Source organism: Catharus ustulatus, assembly GCF_009819885.2.
Source record: "Catharus ustulatus isolate bCatUst1 chromosome Z unlocalized genomic scaffold, bCatUst1.pri.v2 scaffold_29_arrow_ctg1, whole genome shotgun sequence".
NCBI classification, from domain to species: Eukaryota; Metazoa; Chordata; class Aves; order Passeriformes; family Turdidae; genus Catharus; species Catharus ustulatus.
In genome coordinates this window covers 1,685,032-1,701,855 of record NW_024879446.1, presented here as the reverse complement: position 1 = coordinate 1,701,855, position 16,824 = coordinate 1,685,032, and the positions used below count along the sequence as shown (strand labels likewise).

General features: G+C 41.3%; 1 protein-coding gene across 4 annotated transcripts in view; it reads left to right on the top strand.

The window, feature by feature from the left end:
- Positions 1-1,559: 1,559 nt before the first annotated feature.
- The window catches only part of MARCHF3 (membrane associated ring-CH-type finger 3), a 60,854-nt gene continuing 45,589 nt past the window's right edge, over positions 1,560-16,824 (top strand). For all 4 annotated transcript variants that reach the window (XM_033086627.1, XM_033086625.1, XM_033086624.1 and 1 more), the window contains exons 1-2: positions 1,560-1,683; positions 2,870-3,017. The gene's annotated coding sequence lies outside the window, so the exon portion shown is untranslated. The remainder of the gene's footprint in view (positions 1,684-2,869; positions 3,018-16,824) is intronic.

Below are 16,824 nucleotides of genomic sequence, written 5' to 3'. Positions count from 1 at the left end.
ACTCACAGCTGGAATGAACTGCTGGGATTGAGGACTCTCCAGACCTTCCTCACTTTCCCTCCCTCAGTGCTGCCTTCTGGGGCACACATGGTTGATTACAGGATAAAAACTAAATCCCTCTCAGTGTTACACAGATCTCACTGAAATGAGACACACTTGCATCCACTCACTTCTCCTGGGGACAAGGCAGAAGACAATGGTGTGACATGGATTACTGGAATGCCCCTAGACACGAAATCAGAGGGTGCAAAATTCAGGGTCTTACTAGAGGCCATGTAGTTTTAGCCTGCCACCTAAAGAAGTGAGACTTGGACCACATAATCTTGTGTCAGTCTAATCCTTTCCCTTCCTTTCACCGCTTCCGGAGTCCCTCCCAGGAATATTTAACCCAGGAACTAGTTCAACAAGGTGATACAGCTGTTTTTTTTTCTTGAGGGCTTTGGTGGGTTGTTTTTAAAATTTATTTCTTTTTAATTTTTTGTTTTGTGGTTTGTTTGTTTGTTTGTTTTGGTGTTTTGTTTTGGGTTGGGTTTTTTCCTTAGTATGACATACTGAGGAAACATTCCCTGAACATTCCCTGGAGATCTGCACCTAGAAAGGTAACACATGTCTCTCCATCCAGTGGAGAAAAGCACCAAAACACCAAACCACATTGATACACACAGGTTTGATTTATACATTAGGCACTAATTCAAGCTTCTTCTCCAGGAGGTGAGATATCCATTGCAGCAAGATCTCCAAGGTGCCAGTTCTGCAGATTTGCAGTTTGCAAGGCTGGGATCCAAGCAACTTCACTGATGTCCCCACTACATTGAACACCTAAATTTCTGCTTAATTTACGTTACCTGCCTCGTAAGGGGTGCTGAGTGACTTGGACAGCCCGTGTCCAACTCTCCCTTTTAATTTTAATGCACAGGCAGCACCTGTGTGCTGTTTCCATTTCCACCTGGAAGTGCAGCTGGGGGTGAACATGCAGGTGTAAATATAGGTGGGCATATTTTTTTCTTCATTGTCAGGAAAGCAAACCAACGGCAACTCCTCCCTGCCCCTGTGATTTGCCTTCTAGTAAAATTTTAGTCCATCTCTCTACTACAATGGGCAGCTGCGTCCAGCACACAGCAATTCTGTGAAATGCCATCTCAGCCCTGCAATAGCCCTTTATTTCTGAACAAAGCAAGCGTGACAGAGGCGTTGAAATGGAGAACTGTGGCTAGGCAAGGAAGAATATTAGCCTTCGGGTTTATCCATGGCTATCTTTGGAACTTGGAGCTGTCATTTTTTGGTGCAACTGAGTCTCGCCAACTCGGCCGCTCTCATTATTGCCATCAGCACCGAAGCAGCTCCGGAGGTGCAGCCGGCTCCGGAAAATCTTCATCGCCCTCGGAGTGTAGAGACACGGCTCTACTGACGTTTTTAACTCCCATGTGATGAGGAAAGGATGAATCCCTGGACTGCTCGCGCCGTTCCAGGAGCGCTGTCGCTCCTTTGTGTCGCTGCTGCTCCGCGAGTACCGCCGAGGGAGGAGGAGGAGGAGGAGGAGGAGGAGGAGGTGGGGTTGATGGAGCGAGGTCCTGTGGCGACAGCCGAGCTGGAGGCTGCTGCTGGTGGCTCTCTCCCGTCGCTTTGGCCGCTTGGTCCGTGTTTTTGGAAGCACAGCCCGCGTGGAGGGTCCGGGTGGAGGAAGTAAGTGTGGCTGGACGCAGGGGAATGGAAATGCGTGGCTCTGGGCGGGGAGAGGGGGTTGTGTTTTCTGTGCTTTCTTCTTGTTATTCTTCTTCCTGGTATTATTGTCACCGTCGTCGTCCTTTTCCAGTAGTTCAGCTGAGGTTTGCTCTTTCATCCAAGAAACAAAACCATGTAAAGAGTAGAAATGTCCAGCGTGAAGAGATCTGGCTGGAGGCTCTTTCATGCAGAATTACCTTCGGGACTTTGGAGCCGGGGAGGAAAGAAATTCAGTTTCTTCCTATTCCAGAAGCTGTGACAAACTGTAGCCATTTCTGAGATTCAGCCTAGGAATTCCAAATTTTTTTTTTTTTTTTCGTTTTAATTTAAATTCTTTTCCCTTCTAATTGCCGGCGATTACAGCAGGGCTCTTCGCAGATACAAGGGGTTATGAAACTACTCAGCACATGTCAGAAGAGTTTAACTTTCAATGCAAGGCAATTGTTTAAACTTAAATTTAACCCTGTGTTGCACCCTCTGGGGCTGCTGATGGTGCATGCAGGATGTTTGCCAAGTAGTGTCTCAACTTGTGCAGCCATTCCCAAGTCACCAGAACACTGAAAGCACAGCATATTTATCTATTAGAACTACTTGTTTTGGCAAGGATATTTACAGCCTGTGTCCAAGGTCCATCGGAATAGAGAGGAAAACTCTCACTGATGATGACTCACGTCCGTGGGCTTTGGACCAGTGCCCGATGTTGGAGGTGTGCTTTGCCAAGTGGAACTCCGTAGGTAACCCTCCCACAGCCCCCCTGGCTTGTAAAGGGAGTGGGATGAGGTGGAGAGCCGTGTCAGACAATAACTTGTGGGTTTGTGGCTTGCTTTAAATACATTTGCTAATTGCATGTGTGTTCCTTGGGGTTTTACATGTCATTGATCTTTAATTAATCGCTAATGGCTTAGTCTGCCGCTGTTTGCAAGGCTGATGAGGCAAATTGCAGCCTGCCTTTCTGCAGTAATTGTTATTGTGGCAGCATCTGGTGGTGTGCAGTGTCTGCTCTGAAACTTCCAGGTTGTGGGGTGCTTGTGTTGGGTGGTTTACAGGCATCAGACTCACCTGGGAATTCATGGATCAGCTGGCTGCCAGATAACCCAGTCAGAAGGGACTTTTATTAATAACTTTTCTGACCTCTTGCTTATTGCAGGCCACAGGATTTCACAGATAAGTTCTCCACAAAGCCTACGACTTCTGTGAGGTCTCCACTTGCCCTTATGGACAGGCTCCATCCATGGCAGGGCTTCAAGCATGTCTGAGCCACTGCCTGCTGGCTCACAGGCTTGAGCTCTGAAAGGGTGAGTAATATCTTCCATTTAAAATGGCTGTAATTAGGCTGAAAGCCACTTTGATCTATCAGAATATGGGGGGTTTTTTTGCAAGTAATGCCTGTTAAAATACATCAGGGTGACTGTAGTTATTGTGACACTTGTGTTGGCAAAGCCACTTTCTCTTTGAATTTGTACACTCTTTCCTGCAGCAGAGGCAAAGAGATGTGTGTAGTTTCTATAGTAGCAGAAACTTCTCCTACATTTGCAAACACGTTTACCTAGTGTGTTCTTTGCAGTCCTGCAGTGTCTCTTGATTAGAATTTTTTGGAAATTTGTTTCTGAATGATGTTCTGAATGGATTCATCCTCTGACCACCATTGATCAGATGACAATATTTCCCTAAAGATGACTCTAGCCAGTTGAAGAAGGCCCAGAAAAGCCATTGTGGGCATCCTTCCCTTAAAATAAAACAGGTTGTAGACCAATGAAAAGTATCTGAGAGCATCACAGAAGTGGTCATGGCAGATTTCTACTGCCAGGAGGGTGCCCTGCTTTCTTTATGGAAGCTGGCAGGAAGAAATGCTGCTGCTGCTTAGACCCACAGTCTGAAAGAAAGGGAAATTATTTGTGACACAGTACAGGAAGGCTTGTCACAAAATCAAAGTGCTGAAAACCACCAAAGTGATAATAAGAACGCTTATCAAGGGATTCTTGCATTGCTCCCATGTCATCCTCGCTGTGTCAGCCCTCTTGGTGCTGTACTAAAGATATTTTTTAGCGTCCTTGCTGTGGTACAACCCCTCCACACAGCAAAGAAACTCATATCTTTCTTTCTTATGATTACTGAGCCTGTTTTCACAGCAATATAAAGCAACAGGAAAGGAAAAAGAGTATCTGGTATCTCTCTCATTTTGCTCCCATTTAAGCTTTGTGCAAAGCAATGTAGACCAGAATTAATTACTAATTCTAATTATACTTTGTGTCTTGGAGATATTGATGATATTTTCAATTTCAAATTTATGCATCTGCAGCTTCTTTTTTTTCCCCTTCCACTGCAGCAACAAAGCCAGCAAAGCTCTTAAACACAGGCCTATTTTAAGCCTGTCAGCAGTCCCTTTGACTTAATTCAGCTGAGTGGCCCAGGGTGGCCCAGGGCAATTGTTTAATATAAAATTCTCTCTGTCCTGATGGCAGTCAAAGTTCTTGTGGTTTTTTCAGGGTTTGGAAGGAAGAGGAGGTGGGGAGAAGGGAAGAAGTTTTTTTATTCCTGAAGTCTAGCATGACTTGGCCAAACTCTTCTGGGTAAACCCTCAAAATAGGGATTCTTTTGCGTTAAAATTTCTGGTGTCTTGGTACTTGCTTTCACCCTGAAAAAAACTGCTACTTTTTATGTGATACTTGCTCATTCCAGACAGTTTTAGAAGACCTTGTTCATTCCCACAACACTTAATTATAATAAAACCACAGTTAGATCTCCCACAGGCATATCTTTTTCTGACCTGGAGTATGTATGTTCGTGCCTTAGCACTTTAGCATCCTTCCACACTTCCTTTTTTTCTGCCTTAAGCTCTTGCACTTTCCTGGCTTTTTTTACCAATTTGCCAGTATTTACCTCCCATTTCTTCTTTCCTCCAGAGCCTTCCCCTGCTAAAATGTTGCTGGCAGAACCAATGTATTTGCCAGCATCATAACCCTGCTTTTGTGTTTTCCTCCTCTCTGTTCAATGTCAGCCTGAACACTCAGAGCAGCTCAGGACAAGGATTTCAGTCACCCCTTTGTTTGTCCCCATGCTTGGACACTAGTGTGCACTGCTGAGGTGATCACAGCGATATTTTATTTCTCTGATTATGTCTCAAAGAGGTGTGCCAGAGGAAAACTGCTTGATTGGTTTCCTGTAGGACCAGTTTGGGGGATAATTCAGCACCCAAATCTGGACCAGTGTGAGTTACCTTGGGGAAAGGAGAGAACAGCACCAGGGTTAAAGGGAATGCAGTCCTGACAGTCAAATGAAATTTGATTAATTTGGGGCAACCGTGACCCCTTTGGTTTGCTGAGTATGACCTCATAAATTCCCAGCTTTGGACCCTCTCCGGCTCTTGAACTGAAAGCTGCACCTTCCCATCCTTATTTCTTTTTTATATATAGATGTTGTAATGAATTCACATCTAACAGCAGTGCATTTGTTATGCTGTGTTCTGAGAAATTATGATTACTAACACGCTTCTTTCCTAACAACCAGCTTCCTCTTGGAGTTGTCATTCAGTTTGATTTGCTTATACCACAGATTAGCAATGTCAGACTTACTCCTGCTGGTGAAACCCAGTGCTTGACACCATGGTATCTCAAAATACGCAGAAAGGATGAGGGGGCTATTTATAAAACAGATTGTGACCAAAAAGCTTGTAGCCAGTATGAAGTGATAAAGAAAATAAGGCATACTTGAAAGAAGTAATAGCAAAAGAGCCTAAGTTTACCAGTCTTTAAATTCAGTATTAAATTGAAGTTATGAACAAATTTGTCCCTTATATTACCATGTGGTAATATACATCAGTATCTGTTAGTCATTTGTCTCATTTGAAATGCTCTTCAGGATTTTTTGTTTGTTTGTTTGTTTGTTTGTTTGTTTGGGGTTTTTTTCAATTAGTATTTGGTCCCCAGCACTGAAGCTTCCAGTAAGCATCTGTATTAAATTTTAAAGATTACCCCCATCAATTTTTTAAAAATCTCCACTTATTAAATATAGTATGTAAACAGTTTTAAATTTTCATTTCTTAAGAGTTTTCTGAAGCACCTTTAATCAGGTGTATTGCAAGCTGCTTTCTCCTCATTTTACAGTTTGGAAGGGCAGGGTTTTGGGCAGCAGTGGCAGAGGAGGTGCAGAGTTGTTACTAATTCACAGAAGAGTAGTCCTTCCTCAGGTTACTTACAGGTGAAAGCTAGCAAAAAACACCAGAGATTTTGTGTGGGCTTTGACAGATAAATAATCAGTATAACTCCAACCAGTCTTCAGAAATGTAATTTTCATTCAACCAGATATTTAAAAGAAGGAGAGAGATATTTCTAAATTTGAATACCTGTGCTTTAAAAGTATTAACGTTTAACAGAGTATTTTAGTCATAGCGACTGTTCAAAAGGAGGTTTCATCTTTTGCTTTCCAGCATTTTAAGTGACTTTTCCTTGTACCTCTGATCCTTTTTGGACTAAATTCTGCTGTCTGCACCTCAGTGTGTGTGTGAGGAAATTTGCTCTCATGCAACCACTGCCAATGTAAACTCAAAGTGCAATTTCTAGAGAGTTTTGAACATTATGCCCATAACACTTTTTATCAGAAACACATAAGAATTGCAATTCTGCTATCTCTGTGAGGATAATATTAGCAGAGTTCTCATCATCTTTGCACTGTTCTTACTGGAGTCTTAGCTTTGTGTTAAGAGCTCTTCTGGAGGCATTCCATAAAATTAAATGGAGATTAAAACTAATTGGTTTCTATATAAGCCACTGTAAAAACTTGAATAATAAGTTGAGGAGGTTGTCTTTTTGAAAGAGCATATTTTTTTTCTGCCGCTGAAAAATTCTATCACAAAAGAATTATTTTCCTCTCCCATCCTATAAAACTTTTACTAATGGCAAAGAACCTTTCATTATATGTCTTGAAAGAAAACTGTAAACAATAAGAAATAAGAATCAATGTGATTATTGAGCATAATTTATATTCCCAAAGTTTCAATGATGCAAAAGCCAATTACAGGAGCACTTCCAGTATCTCATTTATTATATTTTGCTGATATTAGTCATGTGAGTTTCTGGCTAGAATGATGAAAAATGCAGTTTTCATATTTAAGATCTGATATTTAAGCTTTGAAAAGCCCGTGAATGGGAGGTGATTCAGTGGTGTAACATGGGACAGGGAATGTCTCAGCTTTTAGAAGCCAAACCAGTGCATTTTGTGACCTCTGCTGTTGTCCACTGGTGCTCATCTGAAATGCAGAATGGGTTGAATGTCTCTGCTTAGGAACAATCCTAGGAAGAGCTTTTTTTTAGTTATTCATTGTCTGCAGAGAGCTTATTTCCATAGTGAGGAAAATCAGGAGTGTTGCAGGTTTTTCTGCTGCTGACCAAATCTTTGCAGCAGGATCTCCACTGGACTTTCTCTGATTTTTGAGTCTTCTCATCTCTGCCTCTGTTTCCTTGTGGAGTTGCTGAGTTTTGGCGTTCTTATCTGAAAATACATTTAGAAAGGATTAGCATCCCGTCTAGGGATGCTAGAAGGGAGGCATAGGAGTCAAGACACTTCTGACATGCATAGCATTATAATCTGAAATAATTCAATGCCCCTGTTTAGAATAGTTTTTCATTTAATCTACTCATAATGAAAATAGAGTGTCAAGGGGGAAAGCACTTACATGTAATCAGGTTTAACTTACGTACTTTTACTTAAATTCCTAGGTTACCTTACATTCTATTTTACTTAGTTAATCTTAGCAGTTCGGTGTCTGTTGCTCAGTCCAAATATTTGGTTCCTGTTTAAGCTGAACATGATTACTTCAAGTAATTTCCCAATGTTTTGTTTGCTCTCAGTTTAGTCAGAGAACCCAATGGCTGTTCAGACTTTTTTCTCTAAGATGTATGGATATTTCAAATGGAAATCCTTGCTAAAAGGTGTTTGTGTATTTGGTATCAGTAAAGGATTACAAACTGACCTGTGAACCAGAAGGGGAGAGGCAGAGATGCTTTCTGAGATCTGTGAGATCCTCAGCATTCTGTAGGAGACCTTCAAGTTTTTATAAAAAGAAACTGAAAAAGAAAAAGAAACTGACTCAGGTATCTTTTGAAAATTGCAGTTTTTGAAAAAAAAATGGGGAAAATAAACTTGGTATTAATTTAAGCAGAATTTTGGAGCAAAACAGAAATATTTTCATCATCCCAGCTGCTTATAGGAGTATATTTACTAGTGCCAGACTGAGACTGGCTCTGGTTGCTGACAGGAACCATCTCCTCATGCTAATTTAGGTGGTTGAATAGATGCCCAAAAGCCTGGGGTTATTTAGATAAAAGTAGGTAGAGTTATGAAGTGATGACTGAATTTGAATCTGTTATGAGAGCTGATCATGAGCTCTGTAGGCATGACCTGGAATTCTCTCTGTTTTCAAGCTATGGATTTTTTGGAAGGCGTTTGAGCTCTGACTGTCCAGTTTTCAAAATCATCCTAACAGAGGCTGCTACAAACACATCTGTGGCTGTCCAACCAGCCTTCCCTGTTTGTGCTGGGTCTGACTGGGGTGGAGGTAATTCCCTTTAGTAGAAGCCCATAAATTGTTGAGGTTTTGGATTGTGGCTGAACTGGTGCTGTCGAGGTTTCTTCTCTCTCTCTCTACCTCCCCTGCCTCCTTCCCCCATAGCGAGTAGGTTGTAGGATTTTGGGTGATGACCTGTGCTGGCCAAAGGGTTTTCCACAAAATGTGTTGTCATGCCCAGCAATAAAACCTTGGGTAGGAGAAGGTGGATTGGGGGTCTTGTCCCACAACTGCAATAAAACTTTCACCGACTGTGATATTTATTAGGATCAGTAAACATAAATGAATAAATAAATACTGTGGTGAAGCTGGGACAGCCCAGGCAGTCTGAAGCCTTTTAGAATTGGTAATTTGTAAAAAGCCTAGTGTAGAAAAAGAGTTTTACCATATTTCACCCTGCAATGCATTTCATCCAACATTTTACCTTTTATCCAACCATGAGGTTATGGCACTGTGGGACCTTCTCCATCATTCTTTTTACTTCTCTCTGAAGCCCCTGTTCCAGATTAGCTTCATCTTTCACCTATTAAACTGTGGAGTCATGTCCACACAGCCGAGGATCACTCTGGGAATGTGGTGCCAAAACAAATCTTTGTTTTTCTTTGCTGTGAATGCTGCCACTAAAGCTGAAACCCGTTTCACTTCTGTTGAGTGAGGTAATGGATAACCAGCAGTGAATTTGAACGCTGCCCTACAGACAGTTGATTGTAGATTGCTGTAACCTTGTTTTTCCCACTGGCCACAGCAGTCCTTGACAGAGATTTGTCACCTTCTCTCTGGATGCCTCCATGGAACCAAATTAAAATCCTCTTTGAAGTCCCACGTCACTTTGCCTGCTTGACCCCTCTCTTCTGCAGTGTGTTACATCCACTTGTATCATCTCTCTGACCATCCAGGCCTGTCTCACTCCACCCTCTTGTAATCATCCCTGTGTTTTCATATGGGGGAACCTGTTCCTGGTGTTGTCCTCCAAAGATTGTTGCTGGTGCAGTGGAGAAGGACAAGACGACTTCTGCAGGTCCCCTCCAACCTCAGCCTCTCTGTGATTCCACTTGGAAGAACTACCCTCGACCCCTCATCCAATATTTTTCAGCGTTAGCTGTGTATAATTAGAGCTGACTGTCCATTTTAGTTAAGCACCAGTCCTATCTCATCATTAATTTTTGTAGCTCTGTATAAAGGGAATTATCTAGATGTGAGCACCATTTGCCTAAATAAGGTGTCACATTTTCCTCTAATTGTTTTATTGTATTTGGATTACAAATGCCCTAGGCTGAGGAGTTTACTTATTATTCCTGTTTGGAAAACATTTCATATATTAGCACAACCATTAAGAAACTTGCAGTAAATTATTTTTGGGTGCAATGACACTATCATTTCATAGCTATGGCCTTCCAGAGGAGTGCTGCTGCAAGTTTGCATGGGGTGTCCACTGTGTTCACATGCTGACAACTTGAAATGAAACCTCTGAAGGCTAAAGGTCTGCACGTGCACTGTCACCCATCCTGCTGTCACCGAACAATCTGCTCCAGACCACAGGGGCATTTTTAGACTCTGACTTAATGTGCTCCCAAGAGGATTTGCAGAACTAACAAAGGCTGATGTGCACTTTTGCAGATGGTGGTTTCCTCTTTACTCCCAATATTTACAATATATTTGCAATATTTAAAATATATTTACAATATTTACAATATTTGAAAAATTATTGCATTAATGAAGACATGGTAATATATGTGTCCTACCTCCATAATAATGTATGTGTCGTACCTCAAAGTTTTTGTTGGTAAAAATGGTGAGGTCTCATTCAACCTGACAAAAAAAAAAGGAATTCTTTATCTATCTCTGAACTGCTGATTAGTCCCTGTAATAGTCAAGATATTTAAGCAGCAGCATAGAACAACAGTGGAGGCATAACAGTGCTTAGAAATACAGGTTTTTAGAGTGTGCTGTTGACCTTCCAGCAGGCTGTGTTCAGTAACTGTACTTCAAAAGGATGAGGACCCTAAATTTGTTCACTGAGGGAGTGTATAGACTCATGGTGTCTGTAGGTGATCAGTTGAAATGTGAATATTCTCTATCCTGTAGATATTCTGTAGAATATATATAGTAATCTGCAAAAATGTGAACATAACTTTTAAAAAAATGTATTTTCCTTCCCTTCTGAACTAAACAACTAATATTAAAACTAATTTCATCTTGTGACTAAATTAATTTTTAAAGGGAATCTTTATGAATAAAATCTTGGTAGTGATGCTAAGATTTAACAATGCTAGGATTTCTTTGTTGCAGGCATAATGCTAAAGAAAATTTTGAATTATCCTTTGGCTCTTGTACGAACAGTGAATCCCAGGCAACTTCTAGAACTTCACCTTTACCAGAGTGCAGTCAGTGTTGCCAAGGAGAGTTCAAGAGTTTTCTGGGCATTTGCAAAGAGGGAAGAGGAGAGGTCTCCTTCATCTCACCTAGGCAATTAGCATTGGAAACATAAGGAAGAATTTCAGCCAAAAAAACCCTTTCAGTAGCACCCTTGTGTCTGTGGAAGGACCATTTAAAGAGTTACAGAAACATTGGATTTACAGACACAGCAGCTACAAATTGCAATGCAAACAGCATGTGTCCTACCTCGTTAATAAAAAACAGTTTTGTGTGATCCAGTTGGTCTATTAAGGAAAAGCAGAAACTGCTCCCTTTTCATGTTGTTTAGTTTCTCTGCATTGTGCTGAAGGAGCCAGCAGAGAATCCAGCACCAGAGAAAAAGTGGGGATTTAAAGCAGGAGACAAAATCGTGAAGGGAAACAGTCTTTCAGAAAACTGTGAATTAGTATAGAAAGAGATCCTGTGAACAAACTGCTGTCTTCTTTAAGGAAAAGTTAAATTCTGGCTCACATTGATCATCCCCAGGATTTGTTGTGGCTGCATAAATGTTTTGTGGGAATCAGCAGAAGGTTGGTGTTTCTCCATTAACTTGTGGTAAATATAAATATCTCAGTGACAAATTACAGTAATTTCACGCCTATAAGGCGCACTCTTATTTTCCCTCAAACCCGGAAGTGCGCCTTGTAGTCCGGTGCGCCTTATGTGATGTACAAAGTTGCGAAATTTGCCAAACCGGAAGTGTGAGCTGTGAGCCATGGGGGGAGCCGGAAGTGCCACGGCAGCCGGGTGGAGACGGGCCCAGAGGCCCATGGCACCGCCCCTACCGGATGGCCCACGGCTGTCGGGTGAATGCGGGCCTGAGGTCCCTTGGCACCCCCGCTCCCGGGTCTAGGCAGTCCTGGGGGCCAATGGCTGCCGGGTTGAGGCGGGACCTCGGCCAGAAACCGCGCGGAGGGAGCTGGGGGCGGAGCCTCGCTGCAAAAAAAAAGTGCGCCTTATAGTCCGGTGCGCCCTATCTGATCTACAAAGTTGCGAATTTTGCCAACTCCTGGGGGGTGCCCCTTATAGTCCGGTGCACCTTATGGTCATGAAATTACTGTAATCTAACAGGACTGAATATAAGTCTTTGCAAATCTCCTTCTAGCACACAGAGATATTTTTCCTTTTCTATTCCTCTCTCAGTTCTGAAACTGCAACTACCTTGTAGACAAGAGCATTTCTTTTCTTTTTTAAAGAAAAGTTTAGTTTCTGATATTTTCTGATTTTGTAATGTCTGAATGAATCTCTGTGGGTCCATGTGGTCACACAGACCTTCTCAGAATGAAAATCTGGCAGTTTTCAGGTGAAACCAATAGTTTCATCCCAAAAAGGAATCTGAGGGAGCATATATGGACAGACTGGAATGGGAAGTGGAACTTAAGCTTGGCAGCAGTGAACATCAGCTGTGCTTAGTGCAAGTTCAGGTGGAAAACAAGGCTCTGTCTGGAGCGGCTTTGGATTTGTGTAATATTTATTCCACAACTGACCTTAACGTGCTCACTTTTTGCTCAGAGCACATCTCAGGATACGAGGTACTCTGAAAAATTGTCCTACAGAACCCTGCAGTTCTATAAACTAACCAACTTTTACACTTCATTTGTACTGACTATTACTGCCGTGGCAATAGAGTGTGGAGAAAACAAATTCAGACAAAAAAGGGAATTTTCCAGCCTATTCCTGCCACTGCAAGTGGGAGAAAGCCAGGCAGTACTTCCTTCCACCTCAGTTTTATCATTTGTAGAATGAATATGACTGCCTGAAAGTGATGGTTTCACATTTTAGTACTGCTGGTCCACTTTGCTAAGAAAGATTGTAGTAGCTTTGCATGCTACCCACAACTTCAGTAAAGTGACAATAGCAGAATTTGTTTATCTGTCATGGTCAAACCCTTCAGGACATCCTCTAAAGCAGTACCAGATATGCTGTCTTATTTCTGTTTGTAGATTATTACCCCTTTCAGCAGTGATCATCAATCACTGGGTTTTCCTTAATAGTAGGGGATGAATGATAGCCAAAGGCAAGAGTGATTTGTCTTTCCTTAGCTTTGCATTTCACTTCCCTGTGCCGGAGAAGTTACATAGTTCATTCTCCTTCAATGTTGGCTCAGCCTTCTGCATAAAATGATCATGATCAAAGCTTTACTTCAGAAAGAGTTTGAAGAGGTCATTTAGAAAGGACAGAATAGCATTTCTTGGTTTTTAAACCTTGCCAGTCCTCAGTAAAATTCTGCAGTTTTACAAATGTATTCCCCCTTCCAGAAAAAGCTTTGAATTTTGTTTTTTGGTTACTTTGGTTTTGTTTTGTTTTGTTGTTTTTTGGGTGGGTTTTTTTTCCTGAATTTTGTTTGGTGTTTTTTCGCTGATGAGTTACTGCTGGTTAATTACTCTTTCCCTGTCTTCACCTTCCCTCTGCCTTGGTTTATTACCTTTTTCTCCTGCTCCCCCTTATCTCCTTCTTCTCCCTTACCCTTGGTTTTCTCCCCACCCCCACCCTTCAGGGCTTGCCAGCAGTAGGAGCCACCAGCACCTCTCAGTTCTAATCCTGTAATTTGCGATGGCTGCACAAATTCTGGGACAAAAGGCCCTTTGCACTTCATTTTTCGTGCTGACAATGATCTTTTTCAGGTGAGCATGGCACTCACCCACGGGGACATTTCAAAGCTGATGACCAAATTTTTATGCAGTGTGTGCTAGTGCCTCATCCTGTCAGAAATAGCAGAACCTATTTCATCAGCCACTAGGGAAAATAATTGTCCTCCACAGATGTCTGCTTCTGATAAACTCCACTTGTGGACCTGTGGTCCTTTCCAGATGGAGCAGTAGGAAGATAAAACACAATTTTATCTGCTTCGTTTGGCGTGATCCTGGATCCAGGCTACCCTCCACAGAGAATTCATTATTCCATATGTAAAACTCCAGCCACCTGCAGTGGGTTAGTTGTTTCAAATTCATTACCCTGCTGCAAACAGTAAATGAAAACACTGGTTTATTATTTAGCACCCTTTCAAGGGCAGTATTTCCTCACTGCATTTTGGACATCGATCAGTAAAAATATGACTTTTCAGGCAATGAACCAAGACCTGGATCTCAACCTTTGTGGATCTCAACCTTTATGTTCCCCTTGTCTTGTGTCACTGTTGTGGTGCAAACTCCAGTACAGGGGGCATGAGGGCAGAATCCTCTGCTCTGTGTCCTGCCCAAGCAAGTGTGACCAGAAACCTTCTGGCATTTATGGTCATTCAGCACAAATTACTGAAGTATTTTTCTGATTACCAAAAGGGAGGTTAGAATACTCTTGAATTGCTGCAAGTTATTTGCAGGAACAAGAATAACATCCACAAATCCTGGGCTTTAACCAGGAGCATGTACAGGATGGTGGCTGATCACACCTGATTGTGGATCTCTGGCTGGAAGTTTAATGCTGTTATTTTTTGCACCACATGAAAGATTTTCAAAGTGTTGTGCAATGATATAGGGATGCTTAAAAGTGTGCACGAGGATGTTGTGCTGTTGCCAACTGCATTTTCCTGGCCAGAATGATTTTTTTCTTCCCCAGTGTGTCACATTTCATGGCTTGGTTCCCTTTTTAAGGGCTCCTGGCAGGTCCTTAAAGTCTGGGCTCCATCCAGAAGAAGCAGCCAAAGTAAAGCTATGCCAAACCACAGCTACTGTGCTGTTGATTTGTTAATTTTTATTACAGGCACAAATTACAATATCTAGCAAGCAGTCATTCCCTAACATGTGCAGCAGTGGCTGAGTTTCTCAGAGTGTTATTGTTAAATAAAAATAATAATATTAGTCATAGAAAGTCAAGAAAAACCTAAAGCAGAGTCTTGGAACTTCAAACTACACAGAGCTTAGATACGATCTGAACTGGAATCTACTGTGAATTTGGGATTTTTCTGTTTTTCTAAGGGAAGAGAGAATTTTGCATTTTGCTTTTTGATTTGTTTTTTTTTGTGTGTTTTTTTGTTTGGTTGGTTTTGGTTGGGTTTTTTTGTTTTGATTTGGTTTTGTTGGGTTTTTTTTTTCTTTTTTTAAACTTGTCTCCTTTTAAAAGCACATGTTTCTTGTGTTTGGGAAGAATCAGCAGCCCAATTTCCTCCCAGTACTTTAGGATCTCACCACAAACTGTGTGTGTAGACATATGAATATACGCACACGCACGCAAATATTTATATTTAACCCAGACATTAAAATACTTGAAGCTGATTTACAGGATGTCTTCAGAATGTTGAAAAAAACCCATGGGAATATTCTTGATTTCCCATAATGGCATGTTTCTTACTCAGCCTTCTCTGGCTGTAGGGTGGGAGATAGCAGCAGCTTTTTAGAACATGCTACCAAAAATAAATTAGGATTTTCTTTACACAGTGCTTAAAGAGAAATAACCCCATGCATTTTTTCTGTCCTCCAGTTCTCTGCCTGAAAATATTTTTACTAAACTTTTGGGGTGTAGATGAGGTATTTCTTTTCAATCTCCTCTTGTGCTTTTTCTTCTCGCTTGAGAGTTCATTGAAATATACATAAATTAGAATAAGAGTTTGGTCAGGCTCTGCTTGGAAGAACAGAGAAGAGTTTTTAGAAGGTAACTAGATTTAACAAACCCACACCCAGTGTTTTAAATATTTCATCTCTTACTTATTTCTTCTCTTACTTTACAATATTACAGTCAAAATAGAGGGTTTTTTTAGTTTGATGAGGTTTCCTGCTTCAGAAACAGAGAAGTCAGATCTCTTATATTCTTAAGAGCAGAAAGAAATACTTTCAAGGTGATAAAGCTGGGTCTTTATGTAAAAAGTAAGACTGAGAGCACCAACACATTTTCCTGTCATTTGTGGATCTTTTTAATGGGCAAAAATCCATATTGGCAGCCTTGTGTGTCAGCCCTTAGCCTGTGTAATTTCCATCTTACCTAAACTCTGTTTTCCTTGGGAGAATTGCCATTTCTCCTCACTGGGAAAAGTGATGTTAAAAATCTCCTGACTTTCCCAGGCAGCTTTTGAAATAGGAAAGCAGAGGTTATGCTTGTACTCTGTGTGTGTGTGTATGCTTGTGTGATTTAACTTTTCAGCATACAAATAATTTGCCAGAATATTTGCTTTCTGTGTTTGCAGAAGCTGTTCCTCTTGTGTGATAAGGTCAGGCAACCTCTGAGCCCAGCTCATTCCTCCCCCCACACCTCTGTGAACCTCTGTTAGACATTAACTTAGCAAGAAAGAATGAAGAGATTTAATTTTTTCCCTAGGAAATGTTTCTTCTTAGCTGAAGGCTTATGTGAAAGGCATGTTCATGTAAAAAATAAATAAAAAGCATGCATACAAAATCCAGAGTCTTGCTCTTTTCCCACAGGATGGGGAAGAATCTTAACTTCACAAACATTTGCAAATCTTTGCTTTCACGTTATTAGTTTAGTCCACCGACCTCCCTAATTTTTAGATTGCAGGCCTTCTGTGTACATCTTGTATGGGAGAAGACAGGAGCTGGATGAGCAGGGGAAGAGAAATAACCCAGCAAAAGAGAGTTTTAGCACAAAAACAATCAAAAACTTAAGCCTGAGATGCAGGAGTTGAATGGAGAAGAGAGTACGAAAACTCTTTATATTTGAAAGGAAAAGATAAAACTGAATTCCACTGAGGAAAAGGCACTGCAATCTCAAACAAAATTTAAAATTAAAAAAAAAAAAAGCCAGGAGAAGGAGTGAGAAATGCTAAGGTCACAGTATAAATCAGTATAAATTACTTTTCTCTTTCTGATTTCAAGGAAGAAGTGATTTACACTGTGTCAATCCACTCGCTTCCAAAGAAGCCTTTAAACCTGAAATTCTCTCACGAATTTTTGACTGCTAAGAGAAGAGCAGGGAAGGTGCTGGTAGGAATGGCAGCAGGGACTATTCCAGCTGTCTCTGAGCTAATTTTACAGGCACGTTGGAACAGGGGTCATGAGTCCACAAGTCATTCACTCACCCCAGTGGCAGCTGGTCCTGAGTATTTTATTGTTGGCAACCCTTTTGGTTGGTTTTAAGTCCTTTCCCCTCACCAGATTCTGGTCTGTCAAAAGCATGGAAAATAAAGCTGTGCCTGCTTAGCACACTTAAAACTAAAACCACAAATCCTTTTTTACTTC